At 39.9% G+C, this 22,815-nt stretch overlaps 1 long non-coding RNA gene across 1 annotated transcript; it reads right to left on the bottom strand.

Moving 5' to 3' along the window:
• Window positions 1-734: 734 nt before the first annotated feature.
• LOC102404925 lies at window positions 735-22,804 on the bottom strand. Its single transcript, XR_003109421.2, has 3 exons — window positions 22,592-22,804; window positions 1,474-1,568; window positions 735-1,368 (listed from the first exon to the last, which is right to left on the bottom strand). It is a non-coding gene; the product is annotated as an uncharacterized LOC102404925 (long non-coding RNA).
• Between the last annotated feature and the right edge of the window lie 11 nt (window positions 22,805-22,815).

Raw genomic sequence — 22,815 nt, 5'->3', positions numbered from 1 at the left:
TGATATTATTGTTGTTGTTTAGTCACTAGGTCTTGTCTGACTCTTATGCAACCTCATGATGTATAGCCCACCAGGCTCCTCTGTCCATGGGGTTTTCCAGGCAAGATTATGCAGCGGGTTGCCATTTCCTTCTCTAGGAGATCTTTGTGACCCAGGGATCAAACCCGCATCTACTGCATTGGCAGGCAGGTTATTTACCACTGAGTCACCAATGATGCCCATTCTGATACTAGCCTTGGTAAAATATGTGCCAAGAACCTCAAACTATTCAATTTCATTTTAAATTATGCCTTGCTTGGGGAAAACTGTAGGAGCTCCAACTAATTAAAATTGAAATATGACTGCATAAAGGTGTGAGATGATCATGTTCCCAAGAGTTAACATTTACTGAAAACTAATTATGGCCTAGGCAAGTGCACTGGGTGCTGAATATCTCATTTAATCCTTGCACCAGTTCTGCTAAGGAGACACTATTATTGTGCCTATTTTACAGATGAAGGAAACCGAAACTCACAGTATTTGCCCAAGGTCAAATCTTAAGAATGAGGCCAAGTCAGGATTTAAACACAGGACTATTTGACTCTAGAGAACTGAACTCAGACTACTCACTGTTATGTTCAGAAAGGAAGTAAGCTAGGATCTGATTTATAAGAAAAAAGAATGGACTTCTATGCAGTTTTAGACACATTTTTAGACAGTTTGCATTTTAGTCTCCCATTTCACATTCCACACAGTTTTAGAAACTTCCTATTTTATAGAAGAAGAGATCAGGGCATTTTGACAGTAAGTGGAAAAGGCCAGGATTTGTATCCAGATTACAGTCTAAAGGCCATGTTCTTTCAAACAAAATATGCTGTCTTGTCAAATATAAATTATATAAAATAAATATAAGGATTAAATGTACTTATTTAACACCTGAAATTTGTAAATCTTATCTATTTCTGATTATTAGAACTGAGGGTATGGTAAGAAAGAGAGGTGGCCCTGGGCAAGTCTCAGGACACAGTGAAAGGCTGATAGGAGGAATAAGCTGCAGAAGAGGGGAGGATCAGGAAGATAGGACAAAAGTCAGCAGTTATGGTCCCAGGAAATCAAGAGTGAGACTGTTGTAAGAAGGTTTAATAAGGAAATGCCAAATTCTATTGAAAAGTCAGTTGAGATAAAGACTGATAAATGTCTATAGGAATTAGCTTTGAGGTATTGGGGGACCTCAGTAAAAGTGGACTGGTGCATTGTGAACAGAAATATATTAGAGTCTGTTCTGAAGTGAGCAGGAGGGGAAAAAATGGAGACTATTCTAGAATCAGATAGATGTGGATTTGAATTTTGCTTCAATCTGTGCAGTCTTCTTAACCTCTGTTTCCTCAACTGCAAAAAAGGAACAAAAAGACCTTCTTAACAGAGTTGTTGAGATGAAATGACATGGCAAATGTGTGTCAGGATAGGTTTTTGGAATATTAACCAATGTTTTACCTGGTCCTTGCATTATTTGGTCCTTTCCAAATAATGAAAATAAGCCCATAAGTCAGATGGGCTATTGGACATTCATTCTTTCGGGAATGATTCACCTAGGAAAAAGCAGAGGAAAAAGAAGTGCTATAGAGTCTCAAAATCTACTCCCCAGAGAGAACTCAACACAAAAAGAAGAATAGATTTTTAAAAAATACCTGATGTTGAGTGAAGGGAATCAGAATTTGCCACCCAAAAATATGCTATTTGGTATAAAGATTATTTTAAGCTGAAAACATTTGAGATTTAACAGATGCAGAAAAATAGATTTCTCAAAGCCTCGTTATGTGACTTGATGCAACAATATTTTGGAAATAAGGCTGCCATAAATTACTCTTCAGGGCAGATCTATTCCTGGAAGGGAAAACGAGAATAAAATCTACCCTAAATTCCTTCTCCAGGGCAATTTTATGGCCCTGAAGGAGACAGGAAGACCACTCATACCTATATAAATGTAATAAACATTATTATGACTTTCTTATATCCTGTTTATCCTCCTAAAAGCCCCAACTTTAAAAATTTTTCCAAAAAGTCATTTATCTTGTTATAAGTCCCTTTCCCCACCCCGACATTTACTTACCTGGATGGTTTCTAAGCTCCCAATTCTAGCTACTCCTCTGAGTTACTCATCACTGAATTCTCCTGCATGTATGTGCACTGCATGTGAAAAATAAACTTTTTTCTTCCGTTATCTGTCTTCGTGAGTTTAATTTACATGACCTCAATAACTGAAGTTAAGGATAGGGGAAAAGGTTTTTTCTTCCCCTACATAAGTAAGCTAAGATTTCTTGACCTCAGCCCAAATAAAGACTGTCTGGGCTGGCAAAAGGGAGGAGAAGCATGACATGTCCAGGCGCAGTATGCCTCTAGAGAGGGAAACTTTGTCCATGTACATGCTTGTCTCAGAAACATGTTGTTTTGGCCTATTGTGGAATAGGAGCAGTAGGGCATTTCTTGTTTGCTCAAGAGTGACACAGACATGTGGCCCTAAGGGCTTTCAGACTCAAAGGAATCCTGCAGATGGGAGAACACCATGGTGCTTGGGGGCCACTGAAGACCACATGGACTGTGCCAATATCTCAAAGATGCTGGTATGAATGGACGACAACCAAGGACCACATATATCCCCCAAGGGAACCAATCAAGACACCCTAGAACTTAGGAACAATTTGGGTAAAGCATGAGGAAACCAAAACTGAAACTTGCCATCCCAGATGACAAGGGCTCAGTAGAAAGTAAATTGAATTATAGAAAACTAAGGCAATTCATGGGTTTCCCAGGTGGTACAGTGGTAGAATCTGTCTGCTAAGACAGAAAACACAGGAGATGCATGTTCAGTCCCTGCGTCAGGAAGATCTCTTAGAGAAGGAAATGGTAATCTACTCCAGTATTCTTGCCTGGAGAATCCCATGGACAGAGGAGCCTGGAGGGCTACAGTCCACAGGGTTGCAAAGAGCTGGACACAACTGAGTGACTGAGCATGCATGCAGTACACACATAAGGCTACTCTACAACTACTTCTTGTTCAAGATTCAGTTCAGTTCAGTTCAGTTCAGTCGCTCAGTCGTATCAGGTATTTGTGGGGCTCATCCAGGATGTCTTACAATTCTGGGGTAAACCATATCTGCTTGAAGACTGAGTATTAATCCCAGAGTAGGAATAGAACTGAGCCATCCTGAGACAAAAACCATGATCTGGTTGGAAATTTGATGTAGAGGTGGTGTCACCTCTCAGAAGTGTCTGTTGATTTCAGAAGTACCACTGGACAGTGATGAGACCAAGCGTGAAAGAATCCTACAGCACGATTAAATTCCCTAGACAGACATAGGGTGATTAATAAAAGAGGGTGTTGGAGTGTATGTTTATGATTAAATTTTCTAAATCAGTGATGAGTGGTCCTTGTTATGGATTATGTAGCCTCCCAAAATACATATATGCTGACGTCCTAAACCCCCAGTACCTCAAAATGTGACATTATGTGGAAATAGGGTCATTGCAGACACAATTAGTTAAGATGAGGTCATACTGGATTATCTCAAATCCCTAATCCAATGTCACCGGTTTCTTTGCAAGAAGACAGCCATAAGAAAATGAAGAGACATATAGGAAGAATGTTATTTGCTGGCAGAGGCAGACATTAGTGTTATATAGTTCTATATCAAGGAATGCCAAGGACTGCTGGTGAAACCAGAAGCTAAGAGATAGGCAAGGAGTAAATTCTGCCCTAGAACCTTCATGAAAGCATGGTCCTGGTGACATCTTGAACTTCCAGTCTCCAAAACTGTGAGAGAATAAATTTCTATTGTTTTAAGCCACCCAGTTTATGGTTATTTGCTGCAGCAGCCCTAGGAAACTATTACAGTTATTATAGTTCCCTTCACCCAGGATGTCCTGAACCTCTTTTTAGGTGAGGAATAGCAATTTCAGCGGCACTAACTCCAGTTGCCAGAGCAGAGAGGCACTCAAAACACTTTCAAAACTGGTGTGTCTCTTAATCCACTACAAAAATGGTGGCTTGGATATGTATGAGAAACCAAGTTTTGGAGGATGAAGCTAGTCTCTATAGCACTGTCCAGCTCCTGGCTGGAATTATTTAGGACCTTAATATTTCTGCTAAGAGTTTAGGAAAGTGCAAACATTTCTCTCCCCACCCCCTGCTACTGCTACTTTGTGGTAAAAATAGACAATTCCTAAATTCGCAAAGAGAATCTATTTAAGCAGAAGCTAAGAGTCATCAGCCCTGGCTTCACTCAACCAGTACCAGTCTGCTTACCCCTGGACATCTTGGTATGTAAGAGAAACAACTCTTTATTAAGCCAGTGATATTCAAGCTTTCGGTTATTGATAGCCATTGCTAACTATAATGCCAATAACAATGTAGAAAACAGGAAAAAGAAAGGAGTCAATTTTTGTTTTTTGAATTTATTTTAAAACCTAGATGTCAGGGTGGTAAAAAACCAATAGCCTCAGGGTATGGGCAATAGGTTTGGAAGATTAAATGATGGCTGCTCAACCCCTAGGCCACATAAATATTCCTTGATCTGGAAATAATAAAAAATAAATTGAGTTATGGAAAAAATAAAATTGCATTTCTTGTTACATGAGTTTGTACACTAAGATTTATACTTACCATATGGTAACTCTCATTTGACTGAAAATGTTATTCCCGTCTTACCCTAGGAAATGTTGCTGCTGCTGCTGCTGCTAAATCGCTTCAGTCATGTCCGACTCTGTGCGACCCCATAGATGGCAGCCCACCAGGCTCCCCCGTCCCTGGGATTCTCCAGGCAAGAACACTGGAGTGGGCTGCCATGTCCTTCTCCAATGCTTGAAAGTGAAAAGTGAAAGTGAAGTCACTCGGTCGTGTCCGACTCTTAGCGACCCCATGGACCGCAGCCTACCAGGCTCCTCCATCCATGGGATTTTCCAGGCAAGAGTACTGGAGTGGGGTGCCATTGCCTTCTCCGTATGAAGTCTTACTACCACTCAGAACAGTACTCGTGGTCGTTATCTGAAAATTCACTTCTATTCTATACTTCTTAATAGAAATCACCATTCTTTCTCTTCCCAGACTTGAAGACTTGAGGTTGTCCTTCACTTTTCCATCTTTTTTGTCTCAGGATAGATCCATTATTTCTTGCCTTTTCTTCTATTTCTCTTTCCTTCTCCCTCTCTCTCCCCTCCTTCTTAGTCCACTTGCCTCCCTCTCTCTCCCCATTTCCTTCTTGAGGACTTCCATGATTGGGACTGTTGACATAATTAGTACATTAACTCTCCCCCCTAAATGGAACTTCAGCTCCAGCAAAGCTGATCTGTGGAGGGGAGGTGTTCAGATAGACTCTCTCACACAAAACAACTAAAATTGCTGGATACTATTTTAAAACAAACAAAACTTCTTAAAACCATTAAAGAGATGACAAGATAATAAGGAATCACTGGGCCAAAGTCAATGTGGAATCTCAGAAACAGAAAGGGAGCACAGAAATCTCTTCTGTTTGAGGGTGTATGACAGATCCAGCGAACATGAGCTGCAATTTTCCCAGCCCCTTGGGGTCTGGAGTAAAGAAAAAAGCCAGGGTCATGCAATGTGGGTATTGGTATTAGTAGGGCTGCCATTACCAAGTACCACAGATTGGGTGGCTTGAACAACAGAAAGGTATTTTCTTCACAGTTTTGGAGGCTAGAAGTCCAAGATCAAGGCGTCCACAGCTTTAGTTTAACTCTGAGGCTCTCTCCTTGGTTTACAGATGGCTACATTTTCTCTGTGTCTTGTCTTGGTCTTTCATCTGTGCATGCACACCCCTGGTGTCTTCTTTTGTGTCCACATTTCCTCTGAAGACACCAGTCAGGGAATTCCCTGGATGTCCACTGGTTAGGACTTGGTGCTTTGACTGACAGGGCCTGGGTTCAGGCCCTGGACAGGAAAATGGCATCCTGCATGTCACACAGCATGGGCAAGGGTAAGATGGTAAATTGTTTTGTGTATTAAAAAAGAAAAAAGAAAAACACGAGTCAGAATGTATTACAACCACCCTAAGGACCTAGTTTTAACTAACCATCTCTTTCAAGTCCCTGTCTCCAAATACAGTCACATTCTAAGGTGCTATATATTAGACCTTCACATGCAAATCTTAGAGTGATACACTTTAGCTCATAAAAAAGAGTACAGTATAAAACACACCCCATGCATTTGACCCCTCTGATGACAGAGAACCAGAAGTAAATAACCCTTCCACCCTCTGTCACCATGGAGATGCATGGAAGGTTGCCTCAATGATGCATAATAGGGGGTGAAGGCTCTCTCTGAGAAGCTGTAGCCCAAGGCCTGCTCTCACTAGTTGATTAGCAACCCCGTTTCATTGGTTCAGAAAGTCTCATGAGCTTAATTCACATTGGTCCTGCTGTGGTAGTGCTGACCTAAAGCAAACAAACTGCCAGGTATTTCTCCAGCAAAGATGGATTTATTCAGGATCAGCAAAGAACTGCAACTGGGGGCCTACAAATGTGATGAGCCACGTGCAAGTTCCCACACAGCAAGGGAAGGAAAAGCTTTTACAGAGAGGAAAAGGAAGTTGGGGGCCTAGAGTAATTGAAGAGCCCATGGCTTCTCATTGGTTGAGTCCTCACCAGGAAAGAAGTTCTTCTTCCTGTTGGGATCTGCTATGGCATGGGGCATGAGTACTCCCCCTTTTATTTCCAGACTCTTACTTAACTGAGATTTCTATTTATTAATTTTTAAATAGTAGTGCCTCTAAATGGTTGACAAGATCAAAATAAATCTCTAGAGAAATGTACCTTCAATCTTAAATTCTGAAGAATTCTTAAGTCATTTTGCAAAAAATAAGCACCTCAGGGTAAAAAAAATAAACTAAGCAAAGTGCTGCACTCAATATGCCAGCAAATTTGGAAAACTCAGCAGTGGCCACAGGACTGGAAAAGGTCAGTTTTCACTCCAATTCCAAAGAAAGGCAATGACAAAGAATGCTCAAACTACTGCACAAATGCACTCATCTCACACGCTAGTAAAGTAATGCTCAAAATTCTCCAGGTCAGGCTTCAGCAATACGTGAACCATGAACTTCCAGATGTTAAAGCTGGTTTTAGAAAAGGCAGAGGAACCAGAGATCAAATTGCCAACATCCGCTGGATCATCAAAAAAGCAAGAGAGTTCCAGAAAAACATCTACTTCTGCTTTATTGACTATGCCAAAACCTTTGACTGTGTGGATCACAATAAACTGTGGAAAATTCTGAAAGAGATGGGAATACCAGACCACCTGACCTGCCTCTTGAGAAATCTGCATGCAGGTCAGGAAGCAACAGTTAGAACTGGACATGGAACAACAGACTGGTTCCAAATAGGAAAAGGAGTACGTCAAGGCTGTATATTGCCACTCTGCTTATTTAACTTCTATGCAGAGTACATCATGAGAAACGCTGGGCTGGAAGAAGCACAAGCTGGAATTAAGATTGCTGGAAGAACTATCAATAGCATCAGATATGCAGATGACACCACACTTATGGCAGAAAGTGAAGAACTAAAGAGTCTCTTGATGAAAGTGAAAGAGGAGAGTGAAAAAGTTGGCTTAAAGCTCAACATTCAAAAAATGAAGATCATGGCATCCTGTCCCATCACTTCATGGCAAATAGATGGGGAAACAGAGGAAACAGTGGCTGAGTTTATTTTTTTTTGGGGGGGGGGGTCCAAAATCACTGCAGATGGTGACTGCAGCCATGAAATTAAAAGACGCTTGCTCCTTGGAAGGAAAGTTATGACCAACCTAGACAGCATACTAAAAAGCAGAGACATTACTTTGCCGACAAAGGTCCATCCAGTCAAAGCTATGGTTTTTCAAATAATCATTTATGGATGTAAGAGTTGGACTATAAAGAAAGCTGAGCGCCAAAGAATTGATGCTTTTGAACTGTGGTGTTGAAGAAGATGCTTGAGAGTCTCTTGGACTGCAAGGAGATCCAACCAGTCCATCGTAAAGGAGATCAGTCCTGAGTGTCCATTGGAAGGACTGATGTTGAAGCTGAAACTCCAGTACTTTGGCCACCTGATGTGAAGAGCTGACTCACTGAAAAAGACCCTGATGCTGGGAAAGATTGAAGGCGGGAGAAGAAGGGGATGAAAAAGGTTGAGATGGTTGAATGGCATCACCAACTCAATGGACAGGAGTTTGAGTAAGCTCCGGGAGTTGGTGATGGACAGGGAGGCCTGGCGTGCTGCAGTCCATGGGGTCACAAAGAGTCAGACATGACTGAGCGACTGAACTATTTGTAAATATAAATTTTTGTTATAGTCTGGGATGTAGTTAAACATTTATATTAAAAGAAATAAGACTTTTGTGGCTCCTAGGTGGCCACATAAGTGGTAAAAAACCTGCATGCCAATGCAGGAGAATTGTGTTCACTCCCTGGGTTGGGACGATCCCCTGGAGGAGGAAATGGCAATCCACTCCAGTATTGTTGCATGGGAAATACCATGGACAAAGGAGCCTTGTGGGCTGTAGTCCATGGGTTTGCAAAGAGTCAGACATGGCTAAGGCACACACATACAAATTAGACTTTTACATGCTCTTGCCTGTTTTAAAGACCTAATTTCCCCAATGAAGAATGTAAAAACCAGTCTGAATTCAGGTTCCTAATCTTGTAATAAAGACTGATCACATTATTCTCCCATTGTAGGTGATAATAGTGTATTGAGTTAATTTTAATCTTATAAAAATTATAATTACTTTGAATGGAAATGTATGTGTCTGACACCAGTTACAATCCACAGCTAAGATATTTCTTCAGAGTACATGAAGCATCATTATGTATATTAAACAAATAAGCTCGATCTTATTTAAGGGAATTAAAGAAATTCAACTTGACTGTATCACTACACTTTGCAGTACTCGGCAAACTCTGACAGCTTTATCTCCCAGTGGCTATAATATACAAAGATCATTTTTTCTTGCAGAAATACATTGGTCTGTTTTCCCTGAGGCTGCATCTACCTGTAATAATTTTTGGATATTTTTAAGAGCCAAAAATAGGTTTTGGTGAAACAATCAAAGCATGACTTTATTTGATAAAACAACAAAAGAAGAAAAAAAGGAGCAGGAGATGAACTGTAAGTGGAAAAGATGAAGCATAAGTGGAAAACCTTATCCCATTATTGAAAAGACACCTGAGTTTTGTTCTTTAGAGATTATAATGTTATCAGACCACTCTTAAGAAATTTTAAATTGAGTAGTTCCCCGCTTAGTCTCCATTTCACTACAGTGATTGCAGTAACCCACAATCAACCCATGGTCCAAAATTACTAACTAGAAATTTTCAGATATTAAAAATGCATGTATTTTAAATTGCCTGCCATTCTGAGTAGCATGAGGGAATCTCACGTTATCCTTCTCCTTCCTCCTCAGGACTAGGATGAAATCATCTCTTTATCCAGAGTGTTTAAGGTGTACAGGATCCTTGGCTTGTTAGTATGTAACAATTTTACTCCAAACAATTTTGGCTCCAAAATCACTGCAGATGGTGACTGCAGCCATGAAATTAAAAGATGCTTGCTCCTTGGAAGAAAAGTTATGACCAACCTAGACAGCATATTAAAAAGCAGAGACATTACTTTGCCAACAAAGGTTCGTCTAGTTAAAGCTATGGTTTTTCCAGTAGTCATGTATGTATGCTAGAGTTGGACTATAAAGAAAGCTGAGTGCCGAAGAACTGATGCTTTTGAACTGTGGTGTTGGAGAAGACTCTTGAGAGTCTCTTGAACTGCAAGGAGATCCAACCAGTCCATCCTAAAGGAGATCAGTCCTGGGTGTTCATTGGAAGGACTGATTTTGAAGTTGAAACTCAAATACTTTGGCCACCTGATGTGAAGAGCTGACTCACTGGAAAAGTCCCTGATGCTGGGAAAGATTGAAGGAAGGTGGAGAAGGGGACGAAAGAGGATGAGATGGTTGGATGGCATCACCGACTCAATGGACAGGAGTATGGGTAAACTCTGGGAGTTGGTGATGGACAGGGAGACCTGGAGTGCTGTGGTCCATGGGGTCGCAAAGAGTCGGACACGACTGAGTGACTGAACTGAACTGAACTGAAGCACACACAGAGAGATCCAGGTATCATGTATGAGAAGCAGGATAAATAACAGTGAACGAACATGCAAAGTCTTCAGATACTGAATTTACCAGGCAAGGATTAAAAATAACTGTGACTATCATGTTTAAAGAAATAAAGTGAAAGTTTGAAAGCACCTGCAAGTAACAAGAAAATGTTTAAATACCTAATCAGATTTGAAATACAAATAGAACTTATAGAAATAAAAAATACAATAATTTGATTTTTTCCAGTTATTTCATACAAGTTTTAAACAAACAGAAAATCTGAAAGAATACCTGTACACTACTACCTAGATTCAATCATTATTAACATTTTATCATAGCTATGTTACATATTTTTAAATTTGCTGAACCATTTAAAAGTAAATTGCAGACATCATAATAGTTTACCCCTAAATATGTTAGAATGTACCTCTGTGAAATAAAAACACTTTTTCATAACTACAATGTCATTATCTTATTTAAGAAAATTAATAATTGCCTAATGTCATCTCATATTGAGTCCATATTAAAATTTTCAGTTTGCAAAAAATGTTTTTTATAGCTGCTTTCTTTTTTGTTATAACTAGCATCCAATGAAGGCATTGACTGTGGTGCTTTCCTTTTCATTCCCTTTTCATCTAGAACAATCCTCTTGCCTTCTCCCTCCCCCATACCTGCCTGCCCCCACCTATGACACTGATTCTTTTGAAGAGACTAGCATGCTGAATGCTTACATTCTGGATCTACCTGAGTGCTTCCTTATAGAATTCTTTATTTTTTGATTTGTCTTATATTTTGGAAATTAAGCCTGGAAGTTTAAGTTTTGCCAAGAATATGGCACAGGTGATGCTGGTTTATTTCTTAACATATCATGTTAGGAACTCCCCCAGCAGTTCAGTGGTTAAGACTCTGTACTTCCACTGCCAGGGGCATGGGTTCCATCCCTAGTTGGGGAACTAAGGGCAGTCAAAAGAAAAACAAATATAATATATTGTTCTGTCTCATTCTTAGTAATATTAATTAACTTTAATAATTTGGTTGAGGGGATGATTGCCAGACATCTTCCCCAAAATGAAATTTTAAAAATATCTGGACAGTTTATCAATTTCTTATAAAGTTAAACATACATTCACTATATGACCCAGCAATTCTACACCCAAGTATTTCCCAAGAGAAGTGAAAACTTATGTTCACACAAAAACTTCTACACGACTTGGTAGTAGCTTTATTCATAATAGCAACTGGAAACAACCCAAATACCCTTCAACTGATGAGTGAACAAATAATTGTAGTACATGCTTACAACTGAATCCTATTTAGCAGTAAAAAGGAATGAAATACTGATATAGACAACATATGGGTGACTCTTTTAAAATTTTATTTATTTTTGGCTGCATTGGGTCTTTATTGCTGCACGCGAGCTTTCTCTAGCTGCAGCCAGCGGGGGCAACTCTTCATTTTGACGTGCAGGCTTCTCATTGCAGTGGCTTCTCTTGTTGCGAAGCACGGGCTCTAGAGTGCAGGCTTAGTAGTTATGGCGCATGGGGTTAGTTCTTCTGTGGCATATGGGATCTTCTTGGATCAGGGATCGAAGGATCAAATCCATGTTCTCTGCATTGGCAGGTGGATTCTTAACCACTGGACCACCAGGGAAGTTCTGCATGAATCTTAAATGCATTATGCTAAGTGCAAGATGCCAGACTCAAAAGGCTCCACCGTGTATATTCTATTTACATAACATTCTGGAAATATTAAAAAAGTAGGAACAGAAAACTCTAACCCTAAACCAAGGACCAGTCTTTAAATATCATATTGAGAGACAGAAGTTTCCAATGACCAACATACTCACACACTGTTTTCCTGGTATGAAGGAACCTAGAAAGGTAAAGTATCATTGGGAAGGATTCTGCTACTGCTGCTGCTAAGTCGCTTCAGTCGTGTCCGACTCTGTGTGACCCCACAGACGGCAGCCCACCAGGCTCCCCCGTCCCTGGGATTCTCCAGGCAAGAACACTGGAGTGGGTTGCCCTTTCCTTCTCCAATGCATGAAAGTGAAAAGTGAAAGTGAAGTCGCTCAGTTGTGTCTGACTCCTAGCGACCCCATGGACTGCAGCCTACCAGGTTCCTCCGTCCATGGGATTTTCCAGGCAAGAGTACTGGAGTGGGGTGCCATTGCCTTCTCCAGGGAAGGATTCTAGGTAAAGGTAAAATCAGAACAAAGGAGTACAGGGGTAATACATCAGGCTCAGAGTGAAGCTTTATGAATGGAGCAGATTTTGACAATTGCCTAATTAACACCCATTCCCCTCCTTCTTCCTAAAAGGACCAGACTTCAGGGAGGTATCCACCTTCCTCCACAAAGCCATATGCTTTACTAAAAACCAGTTATGTTTATCTCACATTCTTTGGCAGGGACAGCTTTAGGAACAGAATTGTGACTCAATTCAGACCGATGAAATCTGAAGGAAAGTCTCTCAAGGGACTTCTAGGAAATGTTTCCTTTCTCAATTAAAAAAAAAGAGAAAAAGGCAGAAGAGATGAGCTGGCTCTTCTTCCTCTGGATGTTATTGTATCTGGATGTGATGTTTGCAAACAGGTGGATTCTCAACCAATGGACCACCAGAGAAGTCCAGACATTTCTAGTTATAGTATAGTCAAATTTATCACTTTTTGCCTTCGTAGTTTATGATTTTATGCTTTAATAATTTTTTTCACTTCCTTGATAAAAACCTGCTGATCCACAGCTTTAGGGTGTTCTGTATATGCAGGTCAGGAAGCAATAGTTAGAACTGGACATGGAACAACAGCCTGGTTTCAAAATGGAAAAGGAGTATGTCTAGGCTGTATATTTTCACCCTGCTTATATGCAGAGTACATCATGAGAAACGCTGGGCTGGAAGAAGCACAAGCTGGAATCAAGATTGCTGGGAGAAATATCAATAACCTCAGATATGCAGATGACAGCACCCTTATGGCAGAAAGTGAAGAGGAACTAAAAAGCCTCTTGATGAAAGTGAAAGAGGAGAGTGAAAAAGTTGGCTTAAAGCTCAACATTCAGAAAACGAAGATCATGGCATCTGGTCCCATCACTTCATGGGAAATAGATGTGGAAACAGTGTCAGACTTTATTTTGGGGGGCTCCAAAATCACTGCAGATGGTGACTGCAGCCATGAAATTAAAAGATGCTTACTCCTTGGAAGGAAAGTTATGACCAACCTAGATAACATATTCAAAAGCAGAGACATTACTTTGCCAACAAAGGTCTGTCTAGTCAAGGCTATGGTTTTTCCATTGGTCATGTTATGGATGTGAGAGTTGGACTGTGAAGAAGGCTGAGCGCCAAAGAATTGATACTTTTGAACTGTGGTATTGGAGAAGACTCTTGAGAGTCCCTTGGACTGCAAGGAAATCCAACCAGTCCATTCTGAAGGAGATCAGTCCTGGGTGTTCTTTGGAAGGAATGATGCTAAAGCTGAAACTCCAGTACTTTGGCCACCTGATGCGAAGAGTTGACTCATTGGAAAAGACTCTGATGCTGGGAGGGATTGGGGGCAGGAGGAGAAGGGGACGACAGAGGATGAGATGGCTGGATGGCATCACCGACTTGATGGACTTGAGTTGAGTAAACTCTGGGAGTTGGTGATGGATGGGGAGGCCTGGTGTTCTGTGATTCATGGGGTTGCAGAGTTGGACACAACTGAGTGACTGAACTGAACTGAACTGAACTGAACCACCCTCTGGCCTATATGAATGGTGCCCCCTGGAGCACTAAGTACATGGCACTCCCTTCTTAAGTTTTGCAAGGCAGTCTGACTTAAAGTCTTTAGGAGAAGCCCCTATAAATATGCTATCATGAAAGTTACAAAGTTTTGCTCCTCTTACTTAAATCTTAATGAATCTATAATCTATTTTTGTCTCTAAGGTTAGGATCTAGTTGTATTTAGGTCCCAGGGTTATTGATTGGTTAGTCCATCCTTTCCTCACTAATCACCATGACCTCACCTCTGTCATGGTGTCCATATACCTTTGTGTTTGTGTATGGACTCTCTGTTCTGTATTCTGTCTATCCCCCACCCATACCATACAGTCTTAGTTACTGTACCTTATGCCTTAATATCTCGTAGGCAAAACTTCTACCTGTTCTACTTAAAAAGTGTCTTGTTTATTACTGATTTTTTGGTTTCGAATTTTAAAATCACTTTAGTAAAATGTTGGAGAAATTCTGTGGGATTTTGATTGGGATTACATTGAATTTATCAACTATTGTATAGAAAATTACCATGTTTATAACATTGGGTCTTCCTACACATGAATATAGTAGATTTCTTCATTTTATGTCTATCAATAAAGTTTATCATTTTCTTTACAAGACCTTTTGCATTTTTGTTAAATCTATACTTAAACATATTTTATATTTTTAGTCACTATCATGAATGGGATATTTTTAAAATTACAGTTCCAAACTATTTGCTGTTCATCTTTAGGAATACAGTTTTAAAATATGCATTTTGGTTTTATATCCAGAAATATCCTTGAACTTTTCTGTTGATTTCAAAATTTGTTAGTTTGCTTAGATTTTCTGTGCAAATAGTCATATAGTATACAATAACAATTTTTTCTTCTTTAAAACTTTTAAAATATATTCTTTCTTGTCTTACTACTATGGCTAGGACTTCTCATATATATCTGAATAGAAATAGTGTTAGAGTGTATACTTATCTTGTTTTTGACTTTAAATGTTTTATTATTAGTTATAACACTGTTTACTCTGTGCTTTTAGTAAATATCCTTCATTAAGTTAAGGTAGCTTTTTCCTCTACCTAGAGCATTAAGGATGTTTTTAGTTCTGTTTTGTGGAAGGATATTGATTTACATCAATGTTTTTTCTGTGTCTGATCAAATGGATCAAATGGTTTCTTATATTTAATTTATTCTACTATCAAAATTACATTGAAAAAATTTTGTTATAAAATTATACCTGCATTCCTGAATAAATCTAGTTAAAAAGTAATGCATATATGTGTGTGTCTTATTGGATTTCTAAATTTTGGTTTAGTATAGCATTTTTATCTTGATTAACCATGAGTGAGGCTGAGTTTTCATTTACTTTTGTTTTCAGAAGGAGTTATTTGTCCCTATTGTTCCTTTTCTGGAATAATCTGCATTAGTTTAGGACCACCTGTTTCTTTTCTTCTTCTTTTTTTTTCTATTTCTTTTTTCTTTCTTCTTTTTGGTAGAAATCACCTGTAAAGTCATCTGGGTCTGGTTGTTTATTTGTGTAGTTAAGTCAATTTTGTTAATTGTCATAAGTCTACTCATAGTTGAGTCAATTTTGGTAAAGTATATTTTTCCAGGAAACTGCCATCTATTTCCTAATTCATAGGCATAATGTTGTTCATAATATTCTCTTATTTTATTTTATTTTATTTATTTATTTTTTTTTTTAGTTCTACCAGTTTATTGCTACCAACCCGTGACCCTCCACCCTCATGCACACATGCTCAGTCATGTAACCCCATGGACTGCAGCCAGCCAGGCTCCTCTGTCCATGGACTTTTCCAGGCAAGAATACTGGAGTGGGTTGCCATTTCCTTCTCCATATTCTCTTATTTTAAAAGTCACTGCTCTGTTATGTCCCTTTTTTTTCTTAATCTAATTTGTAAAAGGATTTCGATTTTACTTGTTATTTCAGAGAACTGGCTTTTGTATTTTGTTTTCTATCTTATTGATTTCTGCATTTTCCCCTTTAAATTTCCCTGGGTTAATTCTGTTGTTTCTTTATTAACCTCTTGATTATTGAGGTCCTCATTTTCTAACCTTCTCTAATATAACCATTTAAGGTTGCAAACTTGTTCTTTAGGTACTCTTAAAACTGCATTTCACAAATTCTGATATGTATTTTCTCGACAATTAAGTTTTAAATATTTTTCACTTTCTATTTGTGCCCATCAACCTGCCTTTGGTTCTCCAGACCCACCCACTGTCTTCTCTCTCCACTCTACTCTCTGCCCCACAGGCTGTTGTGTCCTCTGTCTTCCAGTTGAGTCTCTCAGAGCTATCTGAGATGCTGCCTCCAGGGCTGCAGTCCTCATTTTGTCCCAAATAAAACTTAACTCACAACTCTCAAGTTGTACATCTTTTTTTAGTCGACATTCTCATCAACTAGATTTAAGAGTTCCATTTGTTTTACATACTCTCTAACACTTGGTATAGTAAGTCATTTAATAATTCTGATAAGTGTGGCATGGTATTTTACTGCAATTTTAATTTGTATTTGCCACAGGGAGGCCTGGCGTGCCATAGTTCATGGGGTCGCAAAGAGTCAGACATGACTTGAGTGACTGAACTGAACTGAATGACTAATAGGGTTTCCTTGGTGGCTCAGACTGTAAAGAATCTGCCTGCGATGCAGGAGATGTGGATTCAATCCCTAGGTGCCTGGGTTCAATCCCTGGGTCCAGGAAATCCCCTGGAGAAGGAAATGGCAACCCACTCCAGTATTCTTGCCTGGGAAATCCCATAGACAGAGGAGGCTGGCAGGCTACAGTCCATGGTGTTGCAAAGAGTCGGACACAAATGAAGCAACTTAGCACTAAGCACGCATGCTGTCTTCCAGTTGGGTTCTGCTAGTAGAGATTCCTGGCAAGAAATGGTAGAGGAGGAGGAGAGTGAGGTTAGGGTATTTATTTTCCTGGTCTTATAGTGATATACTTGCTGCTGCTGCTGTTGCTAAGTTGCTTCAGTTGTGTCCAACTCTGTGCGACCCCATAGACAGCAGCCCACCAGGCTCCCCTGTCCCTGGGATTCTCCAGGCAAGAACACTGGAGTGGGTTGCCATTTCCTGTCCAATGCATGAAAGTGAAAAGGGAAAGTGAAGTCGCTCAGTCATGTCCGATTCCCTGCGATCCCATGGACTGCAGAACGCCAGGCTTCCCTGTCCCTCACCATCTACACGAGCTTGTTCAAACTCATGTCCATTGAGTCGGTGATGCCATCCAACCATCTCATCTTCTGTCATCCCCTTCTCCTCCCGCCTTCAATATTGCCCAGCATCAAGGTCTTTTCCAGTGAGTCAATTCTTTGAATCAGGTGGCCAAACTATTGGAGCTTCAGCTTCAGCATCACTCTTTCCAATGAATATTCAGGACTGATTTCCTTTAAGATTCACTGGTTGGATCTCCTTGTAGTTCAAGGGACTCTCAAGAGTCTTCTCAACACCACAGTTAAAAATCATCAATTTTTGGTGCTCAGCTTTCTATTATGGTCCAACTCTCACATCCATACATGACTACTGGAAAAACCATAGCTTTGACTCTGAGGACCTTTGTCAGCAAAGTAATGTCTCTGCTTTTTAAAATGTTGTCTAGGTTGGTCATAGTTTTTCTTCCAAGGAGCAAGCGTCTTTTAATTTCAAGACTGCAGTCCTCATCTGCAGTGATTCTGGAGCTCAAGAAAATAGTCTGTCACTGTTTTCACTGTTTTATCATGTATTTGCCATGAAGTGATGGGACACGATGCCATGATCTTCATTTTTTGAATGTTGAGCTTTAAGCCAGCTTTTTCACTCTCCTCTTTCACTTTCAAGAGGCTCTTTAGTTCTTCTTTTCTTTCTGCCATAAGGGTTGTGTCATCTGCATATCTGACGCTATTGATAGTTCTCCTGGCAATCTTGATTCCAGCTGTGCTTCATCCAGCCTGGCATTTCCCATGATGTACTCTACATATAAGTTAAATAAGAAGGGTGACAATATGCAGCCTTGACATACTCCTTTCCCAATTTGGAACCAGTCAGCTCTTCCATGTCCAGTTCTAACTGTTGCTTCTTGACCTGCATACAGACTTCTCAGGAGGCAGGTCAGGTGGTCTGGTATTCCCATCTCTTCCAGAATTTCCCACAGTTTGTTGTGGTTCACAGAGTCAAAGGCTTTGTGTAGTCAATAAAGCAGAAGTAGATGTTTTTCTGGAATTCTCGCGCTTTTTCGATGATCCAACAGATGTTGGCAATTTGATCTCTGGTTCCTCTGCCTTTTCTAAATCCAGCTTTAACATCTGGAAGTTCTAGGTTCACATACTGTTGAAGCCTCACCTGGAGAATTTTGAGCATTGCTTTGCTAGCATGTGAGATGAGTGCAGTTGTGCGGTAGTTTGAACATTCTTTGGCATTGCCTTTCTTTGGGACTGGAATGAAAACAGACCTTTTCCAGTCCTGTGGCCACTTTGAGTTTTCCAAATTTGCTGGCATACTGAGTGCAGCACTTCTACAGCATCATCTTTTAGGACTCGAAATAGCTCAACTGGAATTCCATCACATCCACTAGCTTTGTTCGTAGTGATGCTTCCTAAGGCCCACTTGACTTTGCATTCTAGGATGTCTGGCTGTAGGTGAGTGATCACACCATCATGGTTATCTATTCATTAAGATCTTTTTTGTATAGTCCTTCCATGTATTCTTGCCACCTTTTCTTAATATCTTCTTCTGTTAGGTCCATACCATTTCTGTCCTTTATTGTGCCCATCTTTGCATGAAATATTCCCTTGGTATCTCTAATTTTCTTGAAGAGATCACTAGTTTTTTCCATTCTATTGTTTTCCTCTATTTCTTTGCATTGATCACTGAGGAAGGCTTTCTTATCTCTCCTGGCTATTCTTTGGAACTCTGCATTCAGATGGGTATAACTTTCCTTTTCTCCTTTGCCTTTCACTTCTCTTCTTTTCTCAGCTATTTGGAAGGCCTCTTCAGACAGCCATTTTGCCTTTTTGTATTTCTTTTTCTTGGGGATGGTCTTGATCACTGCCTCCTGTACAATGTCAGGAACCTCTGTCCATAGTTCTTTAGGCACTTTGTCTTTATGATCTAATCCCTTGAATCTATTTGTCACTTCGACTGTATAATCATAAAGGGTTTTCCCTACTTTCTTCAATTCAATTTTCTTGAATTTGGCAATAAAGAGTTCATGATCTGAGCCACAGTCAGCTCCCAGTCTTGTTTTTGCCGACTGTATAGAGTTTTGCCATCTTCAGCTGCAAAAAATATAATCAATCTGATTTCAGTATTGACCATCTGGTGACGTCCATGTGTAGAGTTGTCTCTTGTGTTGTTGGAAGGGAGTGTTTGCTATGACCAGTGTATTCTCTTGGCAAAACTCTGTTAGCCTTTGCTCTGCTTCATTTTGTTCTCCAAGGCCAAACTTGCCTGATTCTCCAGGTTATCTCTTGACTTCCTATTTTTGTATTCTAGTCCTCCCCTATGATGAAAAGGACATCTTTTTTTTTGGTATGTTCTAGAAAGTCTTGTAGATCATAGAACCATTGAACTTCAGTCTGTTTGGCATTAGTGGTTGGGGTATAGAGTTGCATTACTGTGATATTGAATGGTTTGCCTTGGAAATGAACAGAGATCATTCTGTCATTTTTGAGATTGCACCCAAGTACTGCATTTTGGACTCTTTTGTTGACTATGAGGGCTACTCCATTTCTTCTAAGGATGAAGAAGATAATAGATATAAGATACATCTGTTTCTTGCTCTGGTTTTTCCTCTCCTTTTTTTGCACCTTTGTGTGAACATGAACCAGTTTCCCAAATCCATGACTGGTTCCTGGGCTTCCTCAACCCACCTAGAAACTGTAGCAACCTGGGTCATTTAACTGACAATACTCTTGATTAGGAGTACAGGCCAATCATATAACCCTATGGTTACTTTGATTTGACTTGGTTGTTTTTAAAATAATAGATATGAGTCATCTGAATTAAATTCGCCCATTCCCGTCCATTTAGCTCACTGATTCCTAGAATGTTGATATTCACTCTTGCCATCTCCTGTTTGACTACTTCCAATTTACCTTGATTCATGGACCTAACATTCCAGGTTCCTATGCAATATTGGCATCAGATATTTACAGCATTGGACTTTACTTTCATCAGCAGTCATATCTACACCTGGGCATTGTTTTCACTTTGGCTCCATCTCTTCATTCTTTCTGGAGTTATTTCTCCACTTTTCTCCAGTAGCATATTGGGCACCTACTGACCTGGGGAGTTTATCGTTCAATGTCATATCTTTTTGCCTTTTCATACTGATGTTTAAGTTTGGGATAGTTGCTCTTTGACATCCAAAACTTTAATTTTCCATTATTCAATGTACAATATTTTTGCAATTTAAGTTCCTGAGCATAATCCATGTTTTTTAAAGAATGTATTTTCCATGATTTGGGGGACATATTTAAATATATTTTCTTGTGATTCTAAAGAACTTTCATATTCTTTAAAAATCCAAAAAAACTGTCAAGGTTTTGTTATTAATTTCCTGTCTCCTTTCTTTTAGCTTATTTTTTTAATTTCTACAAAATCTTTTCTAGAGTCGTGGATTTCACAATCTTTGCCACTTTTTCATAAGATTTATTTAAAAATGACATCATGATATCTGAACCCTAAGACTTTGGAAATAAAACCTACAGATCTCATTGTTAGCCTCTGCATTTAATGAAGATACAGAAATAATTGCACATAGTTTTTGTAGTCAGTGGTGTTAGACTAACTTATTTGGAACCCGATTTTGCATGGTGGCTTCAGAGACACAGACTTTTGGATTAAGGTCTTTAGGAAGGAAGAGGTCACACTGTTTCTTGCTCTGCTTTTTCCTCTCTTTTTTTGCACCTTTGTGTGAACGTGAACCAGTTTTCCAAATCCATGACTGGTTCCTGGGCTTCCTCAACCCACCTAGAAACTGTAGCAACCTGGGTCATTTAACTGACAATACTCTTGATTAGGAGTACAGGCCAATCATATAACCCTATGGTTACTTTGATTTGACTTGGTTGTTTTTAAAATTCATCTCAATAGTGCATTTATAGACTTTTAGGATGGCTCAATTCTCCAGATGACTCATCGTCTTTTATTGGGCCATTTTTCTGTGTAGATGCAAAATATGTAGTTGGGAGGTACTTTAAGAGCCTAAATTGAGTCTCTCTAACTTTATTTTCAAGGTAAGGGATCATCAGATTTAAGCGTACTCCTATAATTGTTTTTAAACATACTTTAAGTCATATAATTAACATAATAATATTATCTTTGCTTAAAAATAAAGGATGCAGAGTACATCATGAGAAATGCCAGGCTGATGAAGCACAAGCTGGAATCAAGACTGTTGAGAGAAATATCAATAATCTCAGATATGCAGATTAAGGCAAAAAGTGAAGAGGAACTGAAGAGCCTCTTGATGAATGTGAAAGGGGAAAGTGAAAAAGGTGGCTTGCAACTCAACATTCAAAAAATGAAGATCATGGCTTCTGGCCCCATCACTTCATGGCAAATAGATGGTGAAACAATGGAAACAGTGACAGACTTTATTTTCTTCAGCTCCAAAATCACTGCAGATGGTGACTGCGGCCATGAAATTAAAAGACACTTGTTCTTTGGAAGAAAAGCTATGACCAAGCGAGACAGCATTTTAAAAAGCAGAGACATTACTTTGCTGACAAAGGTCCGCAGAGTCAAAGCTATGGTTTTTCCAGTAGTCTTGTACGGATGTGAGTGTTGAACCATAAAGAAATCTGAGTGCCGAAGAATTGATGGTTTTGAACTGTGGTGTTGGAGAAGATTCTTCAGAGTCCCTTGGACTGCAAAGAGATCAAACCAGTGAATCCTAAAGGAAATTAATCCTGAATATTCATTGGAAGGACTGATGCTGAATCTGAAGCTCCAATACTTTGGCCACCTTATTCAAAGAATGGACTCATTAGAAGAGACCCTGATGCTGGGCAAGATTGAAGGCGGGAGGAGAAGGGGACGACAGAGGATGGGATGGTTAGATGGCATCATTGACTCAATGGATATGAGTTTGAGCAAGGTCGGGTAGGTGGTGAGGGACAAGGAAGCCTGGCCTGCTGCAGTCCATAGGGTTGAAAAGAGTCAGACATGACTGAGTGAACAATAACAAGAAAGGATTAATAAAGACCCTCAAAGTCCCCTTTCACCATGCCCTCCATTCCTCCTCTCTAGAGGTAACTATTATCATTTTGACCTTTCCAGTGACCTCTCTATACATATCTTTTCTATTCTGCACATTCTATTCTATTCTTTTCTACACATATACACACTTGTTTCCCTTGCATGAGGAAACTGAGACCTTGAAGGGAGACCTGTTGCAAATTTATTGAAGGAAAGCGGACTGGACAATCGTTTACTAAAACCTACAATGTGTCAGGCTCTGCGCCCAGAACTTTATTTGCACTAATGATCCTGGTATTTTACTTCTGCTGGATGGGCTGCCGCACTAATCAGTTTGGAAGTTGGGAAGCAGGTGCAAAAGTCGCTTCGGTGTAGTGATATAGGATATGTATTTTGATGCCAGTTGCAGGAAACCTAGCAGAGGGCTCCAGAGTTGCAAAAACAACAAAACACAGTCATCCGAAGTTGGGTCTGTTAAAAAAAAAAAAAAAAAAAGCTTGTGAAGCGGAAACGCGAGACGTCTACTACTTACCAAGACCTTCGGAAACTTATCTATGAGATTAGCCTTGGAGCTCAAAGAAGGCACCAAAGGTCGCAAAGGATGCGGTGGCAGGCAGCAACAGAGCAGCCAACCGGGAGAGCCGAGCGCTCCCACCGTCTGCAAGTGCGCCTGCGCTGATCGCCGCGGGGAGGCGGGGCGGGGGCGGAGCTTGGGGTGGTCAATGAGCCTGCGCAAGCCGTGAGGCGAGTTGGGGG

Source organism: Bubalus bubalis, chromosome 1, assembly GCF_019923935.1.
Source record: "Bubalus bubalis isolate 160015118507 breed Murrah chromosome 1, NDDB_SH_1, whole genome shotgun sequence".
NCBI lineage: Eukaryota > Metazoa > Chordata > Mammalia > Artiodactyla > Bovidae > Bubalus > Bubalus bubalis.
Note: the sequence above shows the minus strand (reverse complement) of the source record. Positions and strands in the feature narration are given on the sequence as shown.